General features: G+C 55.3%; 1 non-coding gene across 1 annotated transcript; it reads left to right on the plus strand.

The window, feature by feature from the left end:
* Positions 1–18771: 18771 nt before the first annotated feature.
* LOC129133469 (5.8S ribosomal RNA) lies at positions 18772–18924 on the plus strand. Its single transcript, XR_013183144.1, has one exon. It is a non-coding gene; the product is annotated as a 5.8S ribosomal RNA (ribosomal RNA).
* Positions 18925–19613: the final 689 nt, after the last annotated feature.

Genomic DNA, 19613 nt, shown 5'->3' on the forward strand with positions numbered 1-19613 from the left:
GAGGCCAAGAAATTCCTGGGAGGATCAAACCCTGCCCACAGACAGCTTACTTGGTTTGGATAGTAAAAACCTTCCTCTACAAGATAACACAGGAGGGCAGTGCTGGTCTTTGTTTTGAACATGGGCGAGTATGCTTGGAGCCCAGTGCCCATGGCAATGGTCTCTTCCTCCTGCAATCTTTTGATGAATTTGCAGATGAACTGTAGGAGAAAGGCAGGAAGACGGGAATGTTGCATGGAGTGCTGCACACATGGTGCTGGGCTGAGCAGGGACAGCAGGCCCAGCCCAGCTGGGGGTGGCTGCAGGTACCTGCGCTGTGCTGCGGAAGCGGCCACGGCTGGATTCCTGCTCTTGTGTGCGCTCCAGGGCTCCATCTGGCAAAGAGCGAGCGCAGCCAGAGCTGAGGGGCTGCGGGAGAGGCCGGAGAACACAGCCCAGCCCTGCACCCCCCAGGCTGGGAGAGCCCCAGGGGATGGAGCGCGGCCACTGCGGGGGTGTCTGCCCGGGCCCTCTTCCATCCTGTCCGTGGGCCTTTCCCCAGGGGAGTGCATGGGATGGGATGGGATGGGATGGGATGGGATGCATGGCATGGCATGGCATGGGGCCAAGTTGGCTGCAGGCTCCAGCCCTGCAGCCCAGCTCTGCCACTCACCCTCCTGGGGTGGATGGAAAGGCACCACCTCCTTAGTCTCCTGTGCTGGGGCAGCTCCAGGGCCTTCTTCCTCCTCCTCCTCCTCCAGCCAGGCCATCTTGAGCACTCTCGGGGGTCTCTGCTCCATGTCTCTGACTGGAGCTACTTGTGGGAGAGGTGCCCTGGGAAAGCTCCGGGGCACCAAGTCCCACGCTCTGCCCTTGAGGGCAGCTGCAGAATAGAAGCCTCGCAAGGCCACGGGTCACCGAGTTCTGTGCGCTGGCCTCGAGCTCAGCTGCAGGAACAAGGCTGCGGAAAAGCTCGGGCTCAGACGGGAACGAGTGTGCTGTGTGGGGGCTCCTCACGGCACCACTCTGTCCCGTTGTGCCCCATTGCGTGCTCCCAGCTCCCGGGCAAGCTTCTATTTCCCACGTGTCACAAAAGGCCCTTGGTCACCGGGTTCCGTTCCATGGCACGGTGACCGTGCTGCAGCGTGCCACCCAGGGCCCTTGCACACACTGCCGCCTGCCCTGGGGCCGCCCCCAGCCCAGCCAAAATGGCCCAGGCTGGAAGGAATGCCTGGCCCCAGGTGTCTAATGCAGCCCCACAGGATCTTTAGGAAGGGCTCAGAGCATCAGCAAACGCCACCCAGCTCTGCAGGCTCTCAGTCCTATCCCCATATCTTTCCCTGAGAGCATTTGAATTTCTAAATTAGAATCCTTTGAGGGCTGGGGATTTACATTTTGCCTTTCAGAGAAGGCTTCTGCCTTCCTTAGCAGACACCTCTCTCTTCAAACCAAGACAATTGTTCATTATCTTGCAGATGCGCAGTTGCTGGGCAGCCCCCTTTTACACCAGGGACCTGGAGAACCATTCTCAGCAACTGGGAAAATCCTAGCTGCTCCATTCACCCATAGATGAGGTCTCCAAATTTGCCCCAAAAGTGGCTCCAGCTTTTATAGGCCAAAAAGAGCAAGTCCAAGTGACTTGATGTTTTTTTTAGCCCAGAAAGCCCTGCTGCTGATGGCACACTTCACAATCAGCAGGGGACACAGCTAGGCCAAAGCCCAGACCTCTGCTGGGAGCCTTTCTCCTCAAACACCCTTCAAACAAGCCTCCATGCAAGTCAGTTGGGAAAGTTTCTTCAAAGGAGACATTGCTGGCACATAACTACACAGGGTTATGGGAAAGATTCTAAAGCAGCCGCTCTGGAGTCAAAGAGCCAGCAGCACTAAGAGTCCCTCTCACCTATTTGTAGCTAAATCACACTTTGGGCGAGTTGAAGGAGTTTGGAAGGAGCTAGAGAGCGGACCTCTGATTTTTTTAGATGATGCCATTGCTTTTTCTTCTCTTCTACAGAGACAGGAAGGGTGAGTTTGGCTCCCATCTCCAGCGCACGGCTCACAGGTCCGCAAGACTTGTAGTTCCAAGAGCTTTGAAGGACTTCTTGGCCAAGAAGACACGGCCAACAAGGATATTTCTGTTTTGGAGCCAATCCTTCAAGATTTCCTCTTAGGGACTCATGCTCTCGGGGTCTCTAGCTGCTCAGAGTGAGCCCGAGATAAGTTAGAAAGTCTCTTTTCCCAGCCCGGCGGTGGAGGAAGGAGTCAGAGCTCTTCATTTCTCGGTCTCAAGGTTGTTCATTGTATCTTATCTATAAAATTCTTTCTCCTGTCCTGCCGAGGTCTGCTCAGCAAGACAGTCAAAGGCACTCTGCCTCCGCCAGGGCGGTGTTATCTTCTTCTACTAAAAACAACTCCCTGTACAATATTTACAATGACTTTCCAATACCTATCATCTACGTTAGACAGTGAGCTTCTACTCTAAACCAATTGAAAAGTGCCAACATCACAGCAGAAGACGGAGGCCAAGAAGAAGAAGGAGAAAGGCTGGACATGCCCAGCTTCCTCCGTCTTGCCCCCTGAAGCCCCATTCTAAAAACCCCCCAAATCTAGTTTTCCACTCTCTGCTAAATTCACTATCATTTTGTGGCTTGCCATTCTTCATTCAAAGTTGGGAATTGTTTTTTCCAAGGGCTAAATCAAAGGCACAGGGGTCTTGGGCTCTATGCCAAGGTCTCTGAGCCCTCTGACAGGGTCTCGAGTCCTGCAGGCCAGCCCAAGGAATTTCCTGGGTTCCCACATCATGCTACAGTGGAAGCTTCCTTAGCCAATCATGCCATGATGCAACAAACCTACAGCACTGCATCCTAAACTTCTTGTTTACCATTGGAACTACTTTGATTTTTTCTAGATCTTGAACTCTAAAACTTGAAACTTTCCTCCACTTCAACTTTCCTCCCCGTGTCTCTGCTATAAACTAGAAATCCACATTCTCGCTTCTAGCACCTGAGTTGGAAGCCCTTTCCAAGGTCTCAGCTCAAATGCTGTGTTTAATTCTAAGCTTTGCTGACAAGACCAAAGGTCTGAGATTTCCCTGCATTTGGGTTTCCAACAACACTGATGCTCTTAGTTGCAGAGTGCCTGGGATCCGTCTTGCCAGTCAGCTCTGGCAGGAGGAAGGCAGCTGCCAGGGGGCTGCTTGTGGCCTCTGACAGCCCATTGCTCAGGGCTTGCCAGAGCCCCAGCCCCTCAGGCCCTGCCCCAGCCCGGCCAAGCTGCCCAGCAGCAGCGCCGCAGCCCCACAGCAGCTCCAGAGCAGCCCCATCCAGAGGCCCCCGGGAGCCCTCGGCAAGGCAGGCAGCAGCACACGGGCGGGAGGAGACGGATGGCGCTTCCTGCCTGGCACAGGGCTTGTGGCCATCTCCAGGCACCGCTCTGGCAGGGATCCCCACAGCTCCGGCCCCTGCCCAGCTGCTCTGTGGGCAGCACAAAGGCTTCAGCAGAACCACCAAAGGCCAAGGGGCTTCTGGCCATTTTCCCTGCAGCACTGCACGCCGGGGCAGCTGGCTGAGCACAAGCACCCTTTTCCCCTTCCTCCCCTATGCCCTGCAGACCCTGGGCAGAAAAAGAAAGATCTTGGGAGTCTGTGTATTATAACATAGTCTATATTTACATAGAATAAAAAATAGAATGGAAGAAAAGAAAAATCTTACAGAAAACTAAAAATCCCCGCTGGCTCAGGTTGCCCCAGCAAAGAGAGCGTCCCAGATCAGCTCTCCTCAGAGCTCCAGCAGTGCAGCCAGCCGAGCCGTGACAGAGGAGACCGAGTGATCCATGCCCTGCGCAGCTGATCGTGCAGCCTCTGGAAGATGGAATATCGCCCACTGGCTGTTGCTCGGAGGACATGCAGTGTTTGAAATGCCAGCTCTGACACAGCACTGCTCATGTCCTCCGTCAGGCTTTCAAGGGCTGCAAGAGAGACGAACAGAGCTGTGGTAAATAGGTATGATTTGTGCTGACAAAATTGAAACAGTAATCAATATGGATGCAGTAATTAATATTTGGAAATAATAATAAAACAGTTAAAAGTTGTAATGCCAAGAAAAAAGGGAGTGGAGGGGTTCCACCCCCCTCCCTGCAGATGTTCTATGAGAGGAGGAAAAAGTAAGAGATAACAATTACTAAAAATTAACAGAAAGAAGGGAAAATCTGGTTGGGTCCCAGAAAACTGCCAGCTATAAGAGATTTATTGCTTTGATGCTTAAATGTAGTAATATGTTAGTTTTGGATTACATTGTACTGGCTGGGTGTGCATGTGTAACCCAAAGGTGAATTAAAGACATCGAGGAAGAAGAGAAGCCTTCATCAAACAACGACCCCCAAAGACTTGTGCGACAACCAAAACGAGTGGTGGAGCATGCGCAGTAAAGGTGGTGATGAGTGTAATAAGTAGCAATACGTTTGTTCATTAATTAAATCAATAGCTAAATATTTATACAATATCAAAGCAAGAACTAAATAGCTAAAACCGCTTGAATCTTAAATGTATAGCCACATATGGTTGCTTGGCTTGCAGGAATCCTATAGTGCTTTGGGAATTCCATGGTAAAGAAAAGTTCACCTAAGAGGTCACAGAGGAGAGCTGTAATAACAATCCCTAAACTCACAAGAATTGCTTAGGCTTGCAGGAATCGTATAGTGTTCTGAAAATTCCACTGTATAGGTATGCCTTAGAAGGAAAAGTTCACTCAGCGGTTCAAAGAGGAAGACTTGGAGCCTTCATCCCACGACCACCAGAAGGCAGAAAAAGACCCCCTAGCAACTGAACGAGCAAGCGCAAAACTCAGACCACGTCATCCCTGGACCCGGGAGAAAAAGACAATAAAAGGTGGACTTTGGGGATAGGAACGGTGCGAGCCTAGAGGAGCAGAGACTCCCGGCCGCCCAGCGCTGAACTTTGCTTATTCTTGCTTGCATAATAATAATAATAATAAATTTATAATTGTATGATCCTTGAATCCAGTGAATTCATTTATCTTCCTTCCTTCCTTCCTTCCTTCCTTCCTTCCTTCCTTCCTTCCTTCCTTCCTTCCTTCCTTCCTTCCTTCCTTCCTTCCTTCCTTCCTTCCTCCATCATTTATGTGATGTTGGCATTTTTAGATTAGAGTAAAAACTCACTGTCTTACATAGGTGATAAGTATTGAGAAGTTGTTGTAAATAGTGTACATGTAGTTTTTAGTATAAAAAGATAACACCACACAGTTCCCCATGGTCTCTCACAGGCCCCTCATGGCTCCCTCAAAGTAGCCCAAGACACCTCACAGCCCCTCACTGTGGATGCCATGGGACAGAGAGAGAGAAACAGCAAGTGTTTCTCACAGCAGCTGGTGAGAATTATTAGCAAGTTGTAAGAATGTGAGAACTTCAGTATAAACAATCTGCAGGTGGTGTTCTTCTACTTCCTCTTTCTCTTCTTCTCAAGGACGGTGTATAAAGAATGTTTTTGTTAACGAGCCAATCAGAATATATCGTATCACTCTATAAAAACCGCTCGGTTCTCTTGAATTCAACCTTCTTTTAGTCTTTCTGCAATACTGCCTCCTGCCTGTTCCTGTGTCATTCTGGGCGCAAGAATGACACCTCACGGCCCTTCATGGCCCCTCAGGGCCCCTCACAGCTCAAGGCTCTTCACGGCCCCTGAGCCGCCTCCGGCCCCGCCATTGGCGCCGCTCTTTGCTGCTGGCCAATGGCGGCCCGAGTCTGCAGTGACGTCACCGCTCGCCGGGCAAAGGAAGGCCTGGGGCTGAGGTGCCCCGGGCTGGCCGGAATGGGGTCCGGAGGTCCCCGGGCTCATGGAAACGGGGGATCCAGGGGCTGGGAGAGGAGGATACCCGGGAAAGGGGGTGCAGGGGGTGTCGGGGCAGGATAAGGGGGTGCAGGGGGTCCTGCAGCTGGGGAAGGAGATGCGAAGGGTCCCAGTGCCCAGGAATGGGCATTCAAGGGGGTCCCCGGGGGGCTCCCCAAAGCCCCTCCCAGGGGGCAGCAGGAGCTGGCTCAGGAGCTCTGGGCAGAGAAAAGGGGGTGACCCTGCTTGGGGGGGACATGGGGGACTCACACACACTCCCGGGGGGACACGACCCCCGGGGACCCCCCCTCACCTTGTCCCGCAGGGGAGGCCGAGCCCCAGCCCAGGCAGACGAAGCCCCCGAGCCCCGGCAGCATCTTGGGGGGCGTGCGGGGCCGGGAGGGGCAGGATCCGGGAAAGGGCGGCGGCTGCCGGGTTCCGCGGCTGCCTGGAAACCACGGAGGCGGCGACAGCGTCTGTGACAGCGGCGCTGCCTCAGTTGCCTGAGAACGCGGCCCTGGCTGGTTGTGCGCAGCCTGGGCTCCTGCAGGCAGCTTCACTGGGCGATTCGCCAGGGGAATTGTTCGCGGAGCATTGGCCTCTGCAAAGTTCCTGAGCGTGCAGAGCATTGGCCTCTGCAAGGAGTTCATCAGTGTGCAGAGCATTGGCCTCTGCAGAAAGTTGCTGAATTTCCTTTGAAGGTAAAGATTGACTCAAGTTGAACTTTTTGGTTTTGTCTCATCTGCACTCTGAGACAGAATGCCAAAGGGAAATACAGGATGGGATAATGCCCGTCTTCTGGTGCAGCAGTTCAGTGCTCTGCACTGTCACTGACATGTTTTATGAAAAATCCTTTGGGTTTTTTCTCCTGAGAAGCTGAGAGACCTCAGGAACAAAATGTAAACAATGGTTATCTGCTGCTGTGGAATGCAACAGGTGCATCTGTGATTGGTCTCCTAGAGTTGTTTCTAATTAATGGCCACTCACAGTCAGCTGGCTTGGACTCTCTGTCTGAGACACAAGCTTTTGTTATTCATTCTTTCTTTTTCTATTCTTAGCTAGCCTTCTGATGAAATCCTTTCTTCTATTCTTTTAGTATAATTTTAATAGAATATATATCATAAAATAATAAATCAAGAGTCAGATCCTCATCTCTTCCCTCATCCTAAGACCCCTGTGAACACCACCACAATGCACAGCTGAGTGGATGAACAATATATGCTCTACTGATTGTGGGTTTTTTTGTGCACTGAAGGAATGCAACATTTTCTAAATGTACTGGTCTATACTTTTTTTCCCCGTCTAGTGGTTGCTTAAACTGCTTAAAGGTGAATGAGGTCTGTTCAAGTTTCATCAAGTTTCAGTGGGTTGTTATCATCTGGTTATTACAATTATTAGGGAGAGGCCTGTGAATTGAGGTGCAAATGAGACCATATGCCAAAATCAATAGTCTGGATTTTATGTAACAGTAAATAGGAGGAAGAGAGAGAGAAAGGAAAAGAAAAAGAAGCGTGGGGTGGCAGGGGCGGGGGGGGGATGGGGGGTTGGGAAGAAGGGGAAGAAAGAGAGTGACAGATGAAGTGAAAAACATCACCATTCCATGGATCCCATTGGCACACCATAAAATCCTCTTCTGGTCTTCTCTGTGGTGAGGTCTCGCAAAACGTAAGACTCCAATGGATTCATGCAGATTTGGGCAAGGTGGGACCTCCCAGGTGCCTCCCTGGGGTGGGGCAAGTTGGACTCTGTCTATTGCTACTTTCAAATAATATCAAATCTTTAGCATCTGTCTGTCCTTTGAGTCTGCCATCAATTGGCTTCTGGATTTTCAGATCTGTTGTGTTACTTTGCGTGCCCTGCAGTCGTCTGGTGCAAGGCCTCAGGAATGGGTCTGGGGGCACTGTGGAGGTCTTTGATGGGAGGTTTGTGTGCAAACCTGGCCTCAGCAGACGAGTCTGTGCCTATGACTTGCCCACCTTGAAGCCAGACAGAGCTGATTTTCAGGACAGCTGCTGGGTTTGGCTTTGTTGTGGAAAGGTTTTTCTCTGCAGCCTTGTTTACTTCTCCCCAGCCCTGAGTTAATGGGACAATAGTGTCACCTTTGTCTTGTCTCAAGTTCCCTTCGGCAGCTTAACTCACAGTGCCAAGTTCCAGTCCAGAGGCATTTTCAGGGAAGGGTGGGCTTGGGTGGTCGCAGCTTCTTTATACAGTTTTGTCCCAATGGGCAGAAAGTCCTTTCTAACAATTTTTAAGCCATTAGCCATAACATTCCAGTCTCTCCCAAGTCCTGTGAGGAGCAGCTGAGAGATCAGGGGTGCTTTAGCCTAAAGAAGAGGATATCCACTCTAGCTATTTTAAAGTAATATTTAGGCTGCAGATTTGTCTGTTCTAACTATTCTTAATGTTCAGATTTTTAGCTCCAGTTTTCAGTATGATCCATCTTTGAATTGCACAAGGCAGCCCTATAGTTCAAATAAAGTCCAACTAGAGGCCTAACATACTAGCTACTTAGACCAAACAAGCACATAGCTACTTTCAAATCATAGAAAATTTTTAGCACCAGTATATGCCTTGAATCTGCCATGAACTGGGTTCTGGATTTTCAGAGTTCCATTGTTGCTTCTTCCAGTTTTGTTGAGGCATTGTCACTCATCTGGGGATCCTGCCTTCAAAATGGCTTCTGGATTCCCAAAGAAGACCTCGACACCTCGTGTTTTGTCCAGGGAAAGACTGACATCTTTCACTGTAAGTACCCAGTGGGCTGTGTTAAGGCTGCAAACTGCCCTGGTGTCCCTGCTCTCCCTGCCCCCGCTTTAGTGCAAGCAAGAAAATGCTTTAAGTAGGTAATAAGCAGAAATATTACAGTAAGGCTACGAAACACTAGTAATAAACGACACAATTATGAAGGTTTCTTTTGAGATGAACAGAGAGGGGGAATTGTGGGAATCTACAAAATTAGAGGGTTTTGGGAAAGCTGCAAAAGGCAGCCTCAGATACAGTAGAACTGTGATTAGAGCTAAGCAGCTTCCATGAGATAGGCCAGCAGAAAAATTATTTAAAAAGTAGAAAAGCAAGGACAAATAGAACAGTGGTCTGTGTATTAACGCTTGTCTAGAATAACTCCCTAAGCTACAGAAAAGTTTATCTAGCAAGATATTAGGAGGGTTTAGGCTTAATAATGGAGCTCTGTGCATTGTGCTTTAAGGCTTACAAGCAGGTATTGTATTCAAAATAAGCAAGCATTGTTTGAACCAAAGGTACGTGTGCTTATAGTGGTTGGATAGAACTACTGTCAATGTGCTTTTGCTTTATGTGATTGGTCAAGAAACTTATAAAGGAAGTTGTAACATTAAGTTCTTGGTCTGCTGCCTGGGATGTGAGCTGCTGGCATCTTCCCATTGTCATAACCATGTAATGAGACTGATGCTGGAAAATAAGACAGCTCAAGGCAGTTCCACAGCAGTCCTGTCCCGTTTGTGATTTGTAAATAGCCCCCTGCTGGTGTCAAGACCAAGCTGCCCTTGGGCACCTGAGCATGTTGGGCGGGAAGCTCAAACTCTGCCCAAAGCCCTGTGAGACAGGGCTGGTCCCAGCTGGAAGAGCTTCCAAAGCAGCTGTTCTCTCCCAGCTCCTGTGTGGGCACAGATCCAGCCCTGCAGACACAGTGTACAGCAAAGCAAGTTATCTGCTGCAGCACGTCCAGAAGAAAATGTCTCAGCACCTTTGTGTCCCAGATATCTTGTATGAAAAATCCTTTCCTTAGGATTTTTCCTCCTGAGAAGCTGAGAAGCCTCAGGAACAAAATGTAAACAATGATTATCTGCTGCTGTGGAATGCAACAGGTGGATCTTGGATTGGCCCATGTTGGATGTTTGTAATTAATGGCCAATCACAGCCCAGCTGGCTCAGACAGAGAGTCCAGGCCAGAAGCCTTTGTTATCATTCCTTCCTCTTCTATTCTTAGCAAGCCTTCTGATGAAATCCTTTCTTCTATTCTTTTAGTGTAGTTTTAATAAATTATATATCACAAAATAATAAATCAAGCCTGCTGAACCATGGAGTCAGATCCTCGTCTCTTCCCTCATCGTAAGACCCCTGTGAACACCATCACACCTTTGTTCTGCAGGATGGTGGAAATCTTCCTGTGCTGGGAATTGTCCCCTGATTTTGGTTTACCATGTGTTGATGGTATCTCTCCCAAAGGAGTTGGCTTCTCTTGAAAGCTCTGGATTGGTAGGAATCTTGAGGGCTGTACAGTTCTTTCCTGCTCCCTGGAGCCAGGGCCACAAATGTCCCTTGGTGTCTGGAGCTCACTTGACTGAAGATGCCCCACTGCTGAGGCTCTGTCCAGGAGATCCCTCTGTTTTCTTCTCTGCAGGGGTCTGTGAGCCCAGAGAGAGAAAACAAATGCTAATTACCAGAGAGAACTACAACTTGGACACATTCCTGTGCTCCTCACTCTTGGTGCAGCGTTCCTTTCTTGCCTCTCTTGGACTCAGCCAGCAGTGCTATCTCCTTGCTGTGAGTTCTCAGTGCTGTACAGGGATGGAGTCAGGGCAGTTCTGAGAGCTCGTCCCCATTCTTTGAAAAGGTCACTGCCTCAATGCAATGAACCTAAAGAGGAAAGAAATGCCCAAAGAGCAGAAATCCCCAACCATGTCACATGCAGTCACGGAGAAGCTGATGGGACAGAGCCATGTGGTTGGAGTATGTGTATTGCACTCTGTATTGTTAATTTATTGGTGCTGAGTATTTCAGCAAGCAACTTCCCGGGCTTCCAGGACTGTCCTGGACAATGTGACCACAAATTGTTCACCAGTGCCACTTGTTCAAGAAAAGCCTTTGTGAACAAGCCCACCTCTGAGGCTCTAGCTGGTTTATTTTTGCCTTTCAGCTGCTTCCCTCTAAGTTCCTGTGGGAGAAGTTTCTCACCATGAAGAAGAAGGCCATCACTGGCAGGAGTTTTCTACCCAGAATTGGCCCATGTGTAGAGCTGGGGAAGACTGGTCCAAAAGTAGCCTTTTCCTGCTCTTCTCCTTTCTGTTTGATGGGAAGTTTGAAGAGGGTGTGTGCTTGTGACAGGCTTGCCTCCAGCAAAATACCTCAGTGTGCAGGTGCTGTTGTCATTGCAAGCTGCTGTTAGAGGTGGGCTGGGAGTCCTGATCTGCACTCAGCCAACACAAATAAGCTCTGCTGAAGCTGCCTAAGTGTAGCTGCCATTGCTGAAACAATGGGGGGAAGGCTGGGGACACAAAGGCACAGCATTGCCATGTGCCATTCTCCTGCTGAAGGAGCCACCTCTTGCTTAGGTGTGGTCACCATCAAATGCTCGGGGTCACAGGATTCCCTCCGGAGTGGCAGCGTTGGCCTTGGAAGGCCGACGACCTGCAGGAATGACTTCAGCTTTAACAAAACAAATTGCCTTTATGCTTTGGGCTGGAACAATGTGTTGGAGCCTGAGGGGGTGTTAGATTTTGCAGGCTGCCAGATGTACAGGGGAGTGGCCCTGGGCAGAGGGGAATGGATGTGCTTTATGTGGATCAGTGCCTTCTTGGAGGTGTGTTTAAAGCTGCTTTTCTGGCAGGAGTGGCTCAGTAGAAAGCACAGTCCCAACGGGTAGGTGACTGAGGTGGGCTGTTGTTATGAATGAGGTCCCTATATGTCTAATTTAATAAACCAACATTAGAATTGAGCAGCAATTTTAATTGAGCAGCAATTTTATATGAAATCATGCAATCAAATATAATCAAGCAGATACAAAATAATTTGGCAGTGGTTTGGATAAAGCATAAGCAAAACCAGTCAGGATACAGGGGGCGTTTCTCACCCTGCCTCCCATACAAAAGATAAAGAATCCAAAGACGACTTCTAGACTGGATGCTAATACATATTCATCAATAATTTTCTGTCAATCTCCTCCTATTTTTGATTCTTGAAATCTATGTCCTTTGAACAACCCCACAAGCTGCACATGCACCCCAAGTCTTGTGTTATAGAAGCCAGCATTATATTCCAAAAAGAAGCCTTATGATTTCATCGATACCTGGAATCATCCCAATTTTGTCCATTTCAAGGCCGATTCTTTAATTATCCTGAGGCCTATTGCCTTTTGGGGTGTTACTTATCTCAAACTACATCCTGCATCCTGTTTTCTCATGAACATCTGAAAACATCTATTTTGTGACACTAATTCCATATCCTTTTCCTCGATTACTTTTGAACAAATATTTTCTAAAATATTTAAAATATAGTTACAATCGTTAGCACAAATGAGATTCATCTATCACACTGTTGAGCAAGAAATTGGCAGCAAGAGCCATGTAACACACTGGTTAAGGATTGCCCAGACAAAGCAGGGGAGAGTTTTCTCCAAGCCATGCCTCTGCTCCAGAATCATTTGCTGTTGTTTTGGGCCTGTGGGTTCGCCTCGGCGGCGGTGGTGGTCCTCAGCCTGTGTTGTTGAAGCCGTCCCGTTTCCTTGGCCTTAAGCCGGGGACCCGTGTTGTGGCGGGCAGAATTTTTTGGCCTAGTTTTTGGGTTTTTTTTTATGGGCCCGGCACCCGACAGAGAGCCCCCCCGGACTGGTCCTGGGCGAGGCGGCAGCGCCTCGCCTACCTTGGTCGTGGCTGAGCCGCTTATGCCGGGTGGGGCCGGGTTTGCCGCGCCAGCTCCGTTGCTTTTTGTTGCAGCGGGCAGAGTTGGGGGGGCGCCCACCAGGCCTCCGCGGGCCTTTTTATTTTTCTCTCGCGGCCCTAAGCCGCGGCACCGAGAAGCGTTGCGACGAAGGCGCGAGCAGGATGCCGGTGGGTCAGTCGTGGGGAGGCAGTGAGGTCCGTACCTCGGCCCACTCCCTGGGCCCCTGGCCCCACGGCCCCCGTGGCTAGCACGGGTCGTTGTGAACGCGCCTCCATGTGCCTTTTTTGTCGTGCCATCCCCGGGCTTTTTTTTCCGGAAGGAAAAGCCGACCACCGCGAGGCCAGGAAAAAGCCGTTGGTCCATGGCGCCAGGTCGGTGGAACTTTTTCTTGCATGCTCGGCCAGTTTCCCTGGGACGGAAGGCGGGGGAGGGCCACCGAATCCCCTCCCAGCCCGGCAGGGGCCGGTCCAGTCCCGCCGTTGCCTAGCCTAAAGGGGAGCCGTTGTTGGCTGCGGGCGGGTGGCGGCACCCCCCGCGCTCCTCTGCTGCCGCGAGCAATCCGATCCGCAGGTGGGCTGGGCAGCCGTCGCCGTTGTCCCAGGACCGTGGCCGTGGGGCCCTTGTCGCCGTTCGCGCAGCTCCTTCCCAGAGCCGCGCCTGATCGATGTGGCTTTTCAGGTGGCATCAGAGAGGGCCCCTGGCAGGCCCGCTCTCCTTCCAAGGCTTCTCTGTCACGGGGAAAGCCACGGCGGGGGGAGTCCAGTGCTCGGGCAGGGCGGTCTCCTTTCCAATTCGCTCTCCGTCGCAGGCGAGGTGTCGCCCCTCCCGCTGGCCTGGGGAAGGGCGTCTTTACTGTCCTGAGCTGTCTGACGGCCGCATGGTCCCGCGAGCCTTGAGGTGTCCTTAAAAACCCACGCGAGGTGCCGGTGCCGGCCCCGGTCCGGGTAGCGCCCTTGTGGGTGCCGGCCACAAGCAGCGCCTGGCGGTGGTGCGGCTGGAGCTGAGCCACGAGAAGGGAGAGAGGCGAGAGAGAAAAGAGACAGGGCGAAAGTGCCTGAACCCGATGGGGTGCGGACGCAGGTGGAACAGAGCCTGGTCCATGCACTCCTTTGCCGTTCCGCCACCTGCTGCAGAGCAAGCCGCCCCGGCTGAAAAGGGGCCTCGGTGTCCGGGCCGTGCCCGCCTCGTCGGGTCGCTGCCTCCTCTAGCACATCCGGCGTGTTCTGCATGGCCTGGTGGGGGAACGCGCCAGGACGGGGTTTGCTCCCTGTGAGCGGGGCCCCGCTCGGCCCAACCTCACCGGCGGCCGGTCAGCGGGCGGGTTTTTCTCGGCTTTGGTGGGGGGGGCGGGTCAGCCCCAGCCGAGCCCCGTTCCGCACGCCACGCCTGTCATTTCGAGCGCGAGGCTGAGTGTCGAACCGGGGTGCAGGCCCCGGGAAGAAAAGCGAGAGAGAGAGAGAGAGAGAGAGATGAAGCCTCGAGCTCCATCCGAGTGGTGAAAAGCTGCGCAGCGCTCCCGGATCCTTGCCCGTGGCGTCGTGGGAAGGGCCGGCCACTGGGGTCGGCCATCGCCGAGGGGCATCTCTCGCGCGTGGCGCCATTCCCCACCCCAGGCGCCGCCGGGCCGTGATGTGGCCGGCCGCCGTCCCTGCTGCCAGCGCCCGTCACCACCATGCTGCCGCCCGCCGCTGTGTCTTTGCCCACGATGCTGCTCCCGCAGGTCGGAGCAGCTCAAGAAGCCCAGGGCGGTCAGGGTTTGGCGCTGGGTGAGTTCGCCAGCGGGCCGGGCGCATCTGGGCGCTCTGTCCGGGCGCTCGCGCGACGCTTCACGGCGCCACCGTGGGCGGCAGCTACCTGGTTGATCCTGCCAGTAGCATATGCTTGTCTCAAAGCTTAAGCCATGCATGTCTATGCACACACGGGCAGTACAGTGAAACTGCGAATGGCTCATTAAATCAGTTATGGCTCCTTTGGTCGCTCCTCTCCCGCTCCTTGGATAGCTGTGGTAATTCTAGAGCTAATACATGCCGATGAGCGCCAACCTCTGGGGACGCGTGTATTTATCAGACCAAAACCGACCCAGGCCCCCCCAGCAGCTTTGGTGACTCTAGATAATCTCGAGCCGATCGCACACCCCCGCAGCGGCGCCGACCCATTCGAATGTCTGCCCTATCTACTTTCGATGGTACTGTCTGTGCCTACCATGGTGACCACGGGTGACGGGGAATCAGGCTTCGATTCCGGAGAGGGAGCCTGAGAAACGGCTACCACATCCAAGGAAGGCAGCAGGCGCGCAAATTACCCACTCCCGACCCGGGGAGGTAGTGACGAAAAATAACAATACAGGACTCTCTCGAGGCCCTGTAATTGGAATGAGCGCACTTTAAATCCTTGAGCGAGGATCCATTGGAGGGCAAGTCTGGTGCCAGCAGCCACGGTAATTCCAGCTCCAATAGCGTATCTTAAAGTTGCTGCAGTTAAAAAGCTCGTAGTTGGATCTTGGGATGGAGCTGGCGGTCCGCCATGAGGCGAGACACCGCCTGTCCCAGCCCCTGCCTCTCGGTGCCCCCTTGATGCTCTTAGCTGAGTGTCCCGCGGGGCCCGAAGCATTTACTTTGAGAAAATTAGAGTGTTCAAAGCAGGCCAGCTGCCGGCATACTGCAGCTAGGAATAATGGAATAGGATTTCGGTTCTATTTTGTTGGTTTTCGGAAATGGGGCCATGATTAAGAGGGACGGCCGGGGGCATTCATATTGTGCCGCTAGAGGTGAAATTCTTGGACCGGCGCAAGACAGCCTAGAGCGAAAGCATTTGCCAAGAATGTTTTCATTAATCAAGAACGAAAGTCAGAGGTTCGAAGACGATCAGATACTATCGTAGTTCCCACCATAAACAATGCCGACTGGTGATCCGGCGGCGTTATTCCCATGACCTGCCGGGCAGCTCCTGGGAAACCCAAGTCTTTGGGTTCCGGGGGAAGTATTGCAAAGGTTGCAAAGCTGAAACTTAAAGGAATTGACGGAAGTGCACCATCAGGAGTGGAGCCTGCGGCTTAATTTGACTCAACATGGGAAACCTCACCCGGCCCGGACACGGACAGGATTGACAGACTGAGAGCTCTTTCTCGATTCCGTGGGTGGAAGTGCATGGCCGTTCTTAGTTGGTGGAGCGATTTGCTTGGTTAATTCTGATAAGGAATGAGACTCTGGCATGCTAACTAGTTACGCGACCCCCGAGCGGTCGGCGTCCAACTTCTTAGAGGGACAAGTGGCGTTCAGCCACCCGAGATTGAGCAATAACAGGTCTGTGATGCCCTTAGATGTCCGGGGCCGCACGCGCGCTACACTGGCTGGCTCAGCTTGTGCCTACCCTCCACCAGCAGGCGCGGGTAACCCGTTGAAGCCCATTCGTGATGGGGATCAGGGATTGCAATTCTTCCTCATGAACGAGGAATTCCCAGTAAGTGCGGGTCATAAGCTTGCGTTGATTAAGTCCCTGCCCTTTGTACACACGTCCCGTCGCTACTACCAATTAGGATGATTTAGTGAGGTCCTCGGATCGGCCTCGGCGGGGTCGGCCACGGCCCTGCCGGAGTGTCGAGAAGACGGTCGAACTTGACTATCTAGAGGAAGTAAAAGTCGTAACAAGGTTTCCGTAGGTGAACCTGTGGAAGGATCATTACTGGTGGGGCTTGGCCCCGGCCGCGTTGTGCCAGGCCGTCTGGCAGGCCGCATGCGCGCGGTGTCATTCGCGCGCCTGCTCCGTTCGCACGCTCGTCCCCTGACCGCCGGCCCCGGTCAGCACCGGGGGCCACACACCCTTCCCCTTCGCCGCGCACCACAGCCCCAGAGAGAGAGAGACCGGAGGCGTGCGGCACCTCCGGGCGCGGGCGGTCGGAATTGGGAGAGGGGGGAAAAGCCGCTCGGCGTGGCGAAGCGTGTCACGCGCGCCTGCCACCGTGCACGCAGGCGGGGCTCTCCCCGCGCTACACCGTGCGTCGCGGCCGGGCCTAGTAGCATGGCACGCTCACCGCTGTTGCAGCGGCTTGCCCCCCCGCCCCCCACACCACCCCTCCCACCCCAGCCTTGCGCCGCTCTGCCGCCGGTCCGTCCCCACCAGACAGCGGGGGTGCGGCCGCGGGCCCCCGAGCCTCTCGCCGCCACGGCCGGCGCCACCGAACGCCGGTTGCCAGCGTGCCACGTGCAGGTGCCCTGGCACGGCCCGAGTTCTCCCGAGCTTGGCTCTCCTCGGTGTGCGCGCGAGATAGCTGCATGAGTGTCAGGAGGGAGGGGTGCTCGGCACGGCCCCTTCCCGGAGGCGGGCCTGTCCCTTCCATCGCTGCTGTGCCCCTCGAGCGACGGCCAGCCATCCGGCTCTGGCACCCGTCGGCGGCCGAGGTGGCAAGGGCGAGGGAGCTGGGTGGTGGGGCGGCCTGAGCCACGGCGGTCCTCTTGAGCGCGCAGCGCTGGGCTACTGAGGGAAACCCCGGGCTCTGAGAAGGACGTGGCAGTGGTGGCGGCAGATGTCGGGCGCGCCCCTGCCGGTGCACGCTCCCCCAAAGGCAGCAGCAGGGGAAGCACCCCGGTGGGGCCAAGCAGGTCGTTTCCTTCGCCCCAGGGCCAGGTACCTAGCGCTCCGCGCCTCGGCGGTCCCCCCAGTTTTTTTCCCTCGGCGTCGTCAAACGCTGTGGGTTTGCCGAAAGGGGCCGGCGGGGCCAGGCGGCGGTTTAAAGACTCGGGCGGCTCGGCGTGGCCCGCCGTGGTGGCTGCAGTGCTGGCGGCGGTGGCAGCAGGCATACCGGGTGGTGGCCATGCGGGGTGCCACTGAGGGGTGGGGAGCAGCTACTCCCACCGATCCCCTGCAGTGGTTGTCCCGTTGCCACCGGCCGCGCTTGTCCGTCGCTGTCGTTGTCCCGCCCGCGCCATGGGGGTAAACCGTGCTGCGCCAGGGAGGGGTGCCCTGCCCCCCCCCCTCTGTGGCCCATGGGGGCCGACCCGCTCGCCTCGCCATAATGGGCGACAGCAGCAGAGAGCGCGCCCTCTCTGCCCTTCCTCAGCCGCGGGGTCACGGCCCCTGGGGCCCATCCGCGCTCTCTCTCCTCAACCCGCCGCCGCAGTCTCTGGCGCGCACGGCGCCGCGTCCGGCACCTCTCCTCCCCTCGAGGAGCCTTTTCTCCTCGAATGCGCACCGGCAACGCCGTTGTCCGCCAGCTGTCCCCTGGCTCGACTGCCTGCCTGCTGGGGGGGTGAGCGCTCGGTGGGCCCTCCGGCGGCAGAGGCCCGCGAGCGCAGGCGATCCCGTGCAGAGCGGCCGTGGTGCCGCTCAACGGGTGTCCCTCCCTGCGGGGATGGTCAGCCGGAAGGCGCCCGCCGTCAGCCGTCAGTGGTCCCGTCCCGGGCCCCGCTCGTCGCATCCTCCATCGCCCTTCCCGGCCGCATGTGGGCCTCAGGAAGGCGCGCAGGGCAGCCGCGGGGGCGCTTCTCCCCGCCTGGTCTCCGCGTGCAAACGAGGAGTGCAGGCCTTGCACCCTAGCTCAATGCTGTCCTGCCTTCTACTGGGCGCGTGCCCAAGGTAAGGGGCCCCGGCGGTGCGACGCAGCGATGGCGGTCCTGGGAGTGCGGCCCCGGTGGCGGCGGGGTCTTCCGTCCGGCAGGCCTTGGGCCCTGGCTATGCCAGCTTGGCTCTCGGTGGCGCCCGCCTCCGGGGCCGGGGGCGGAGCACGTCCGCCGGTCTCTCACCCGCCCAGCAGGGGAGTGGTCCCGCAGGAGGCGTGCCGGTGGGGGCTCGTCGTCGTCGCGTGCCGTCTCGAGCCAGGGGAAGGCCGTGCAGTGGGGAAAGAGATAAGCCGGCCACGCAGCGGCGCAGCGGCACTCCGTGAGGCCCGCGGCGTCGGGGGCCCAGGGAGAGCCGCCGTGTGTGGGGGCTGATGGCCGCGCGCCCCCAGCCGTGTGCCATGTGTTTTGTGCGTGTCATCCCGTGAAAGTGAGACGCAGGGGGGCTGCCGTGCCCTCCCGCATTCCAGCGCGCGCTGCGTGGCCCTCTGCGTGGAGGCCGAGCCGAGCCCGGGTGCCTGGTCCGCCTCCGAAGGACGGCATTTGTGAGGTCGGCGTCACCCCTCGTGGGGGAGGCGGTCAGGAGCGCGGGCTCCCCCACGTCTTGGCCGGCCTTCGGAGTGTGGGTTGCTCCAGTTGGTTTTTATTCCCCCTTCTGTTTCTGTGTGCTCGTATGGTCAAAGCCAGGCGTGCACCCCTGCGTCCTCAGTCCCTGAGTAACAAAAAAAGGGGCCGCTTGGTGTGAGCAGTGCCCGAAAGCCAGACAAATCTTAGCGGTAGATCACTCGGCTCGTATGTTGATGAAGAATGCAGCTAGCTGTGAGAATTAATGTGAATTGCAGGACACATTGACCATTGACCATTCGAAGGCACGTGCAGCCCCGGATTCCTCCTGGGGCTACGCCTGTCTGAGGATCGCTTGATGATCAATAACCATCCGGGGGCCACACTAGTGGCATGGCTGGGGTCGCCTCTCTGGCCTGTTGCCCGCAGCGGGTGGTGGTGGCGGTGGCAGCAGCAGCGTCCCACTGGTGCCCGAGGGAAGGCAGTCAGGGGTTCGGCGAGGGAAGCGTTTCCCTAGGAGGCCTCGATCCCTTCACTGCGGCCCGGCGGGCATCGTCGTTGTTGCAGTTGTCATCGTCGCAGTCATTGTCGTTGCCGTGCAGGGCCTTCGTCCCCCTAAATGCAGACTCGGGGAGCACTCCGTTGCTCCCCGCTCCCGGAGCAAGCCGCTGAGGTGGAGCTCGTCCTCGCCGGGACCATGCCGTGGATGCGGTGGCACGGCAGCCTAGGGAGAACGAGAGACGGTGTCGAAAGGCGCTGCCAAGGGCCGAGAGAGAAAGAGAGAGGAGGGCGAGAAGGAGAGGCAAGGCACGGCCTCGCCCCCAGCGTCCCCCCGCACCGGCGACTGTCTGCGGGTGGGAATCGCGGCGGTACCGTACCATGCTTCCGAGCGTGCGCGCGTGGCGAGAGCGCCGGGGATGGTTGTTCCGACCCTGTCCTCCCTTCGCCCGCCCCCTCCGCTTCTGTCACGGTCTCGGGACGCGCCGAGGGGCACCGTCGTTCCTCTCTCTCTCCCCGCTGATGCTGTCGTGCGCACCACCGCC

This window comes from Agelaius phoeniceus, chromosome 7 (assembly GCF_051311805.1).
Source record: "Agelaius phoeniceus isolate bAgePho1 chromosome 7, bAgePho1.hap1, whole genome shotgun sequence".
Lineage (NCBI taxonomy): Eukaryota > Metazoa > Chordata > Aves > Passeriformes > Icteridae > Agelaius > Agelaius phoeniceus.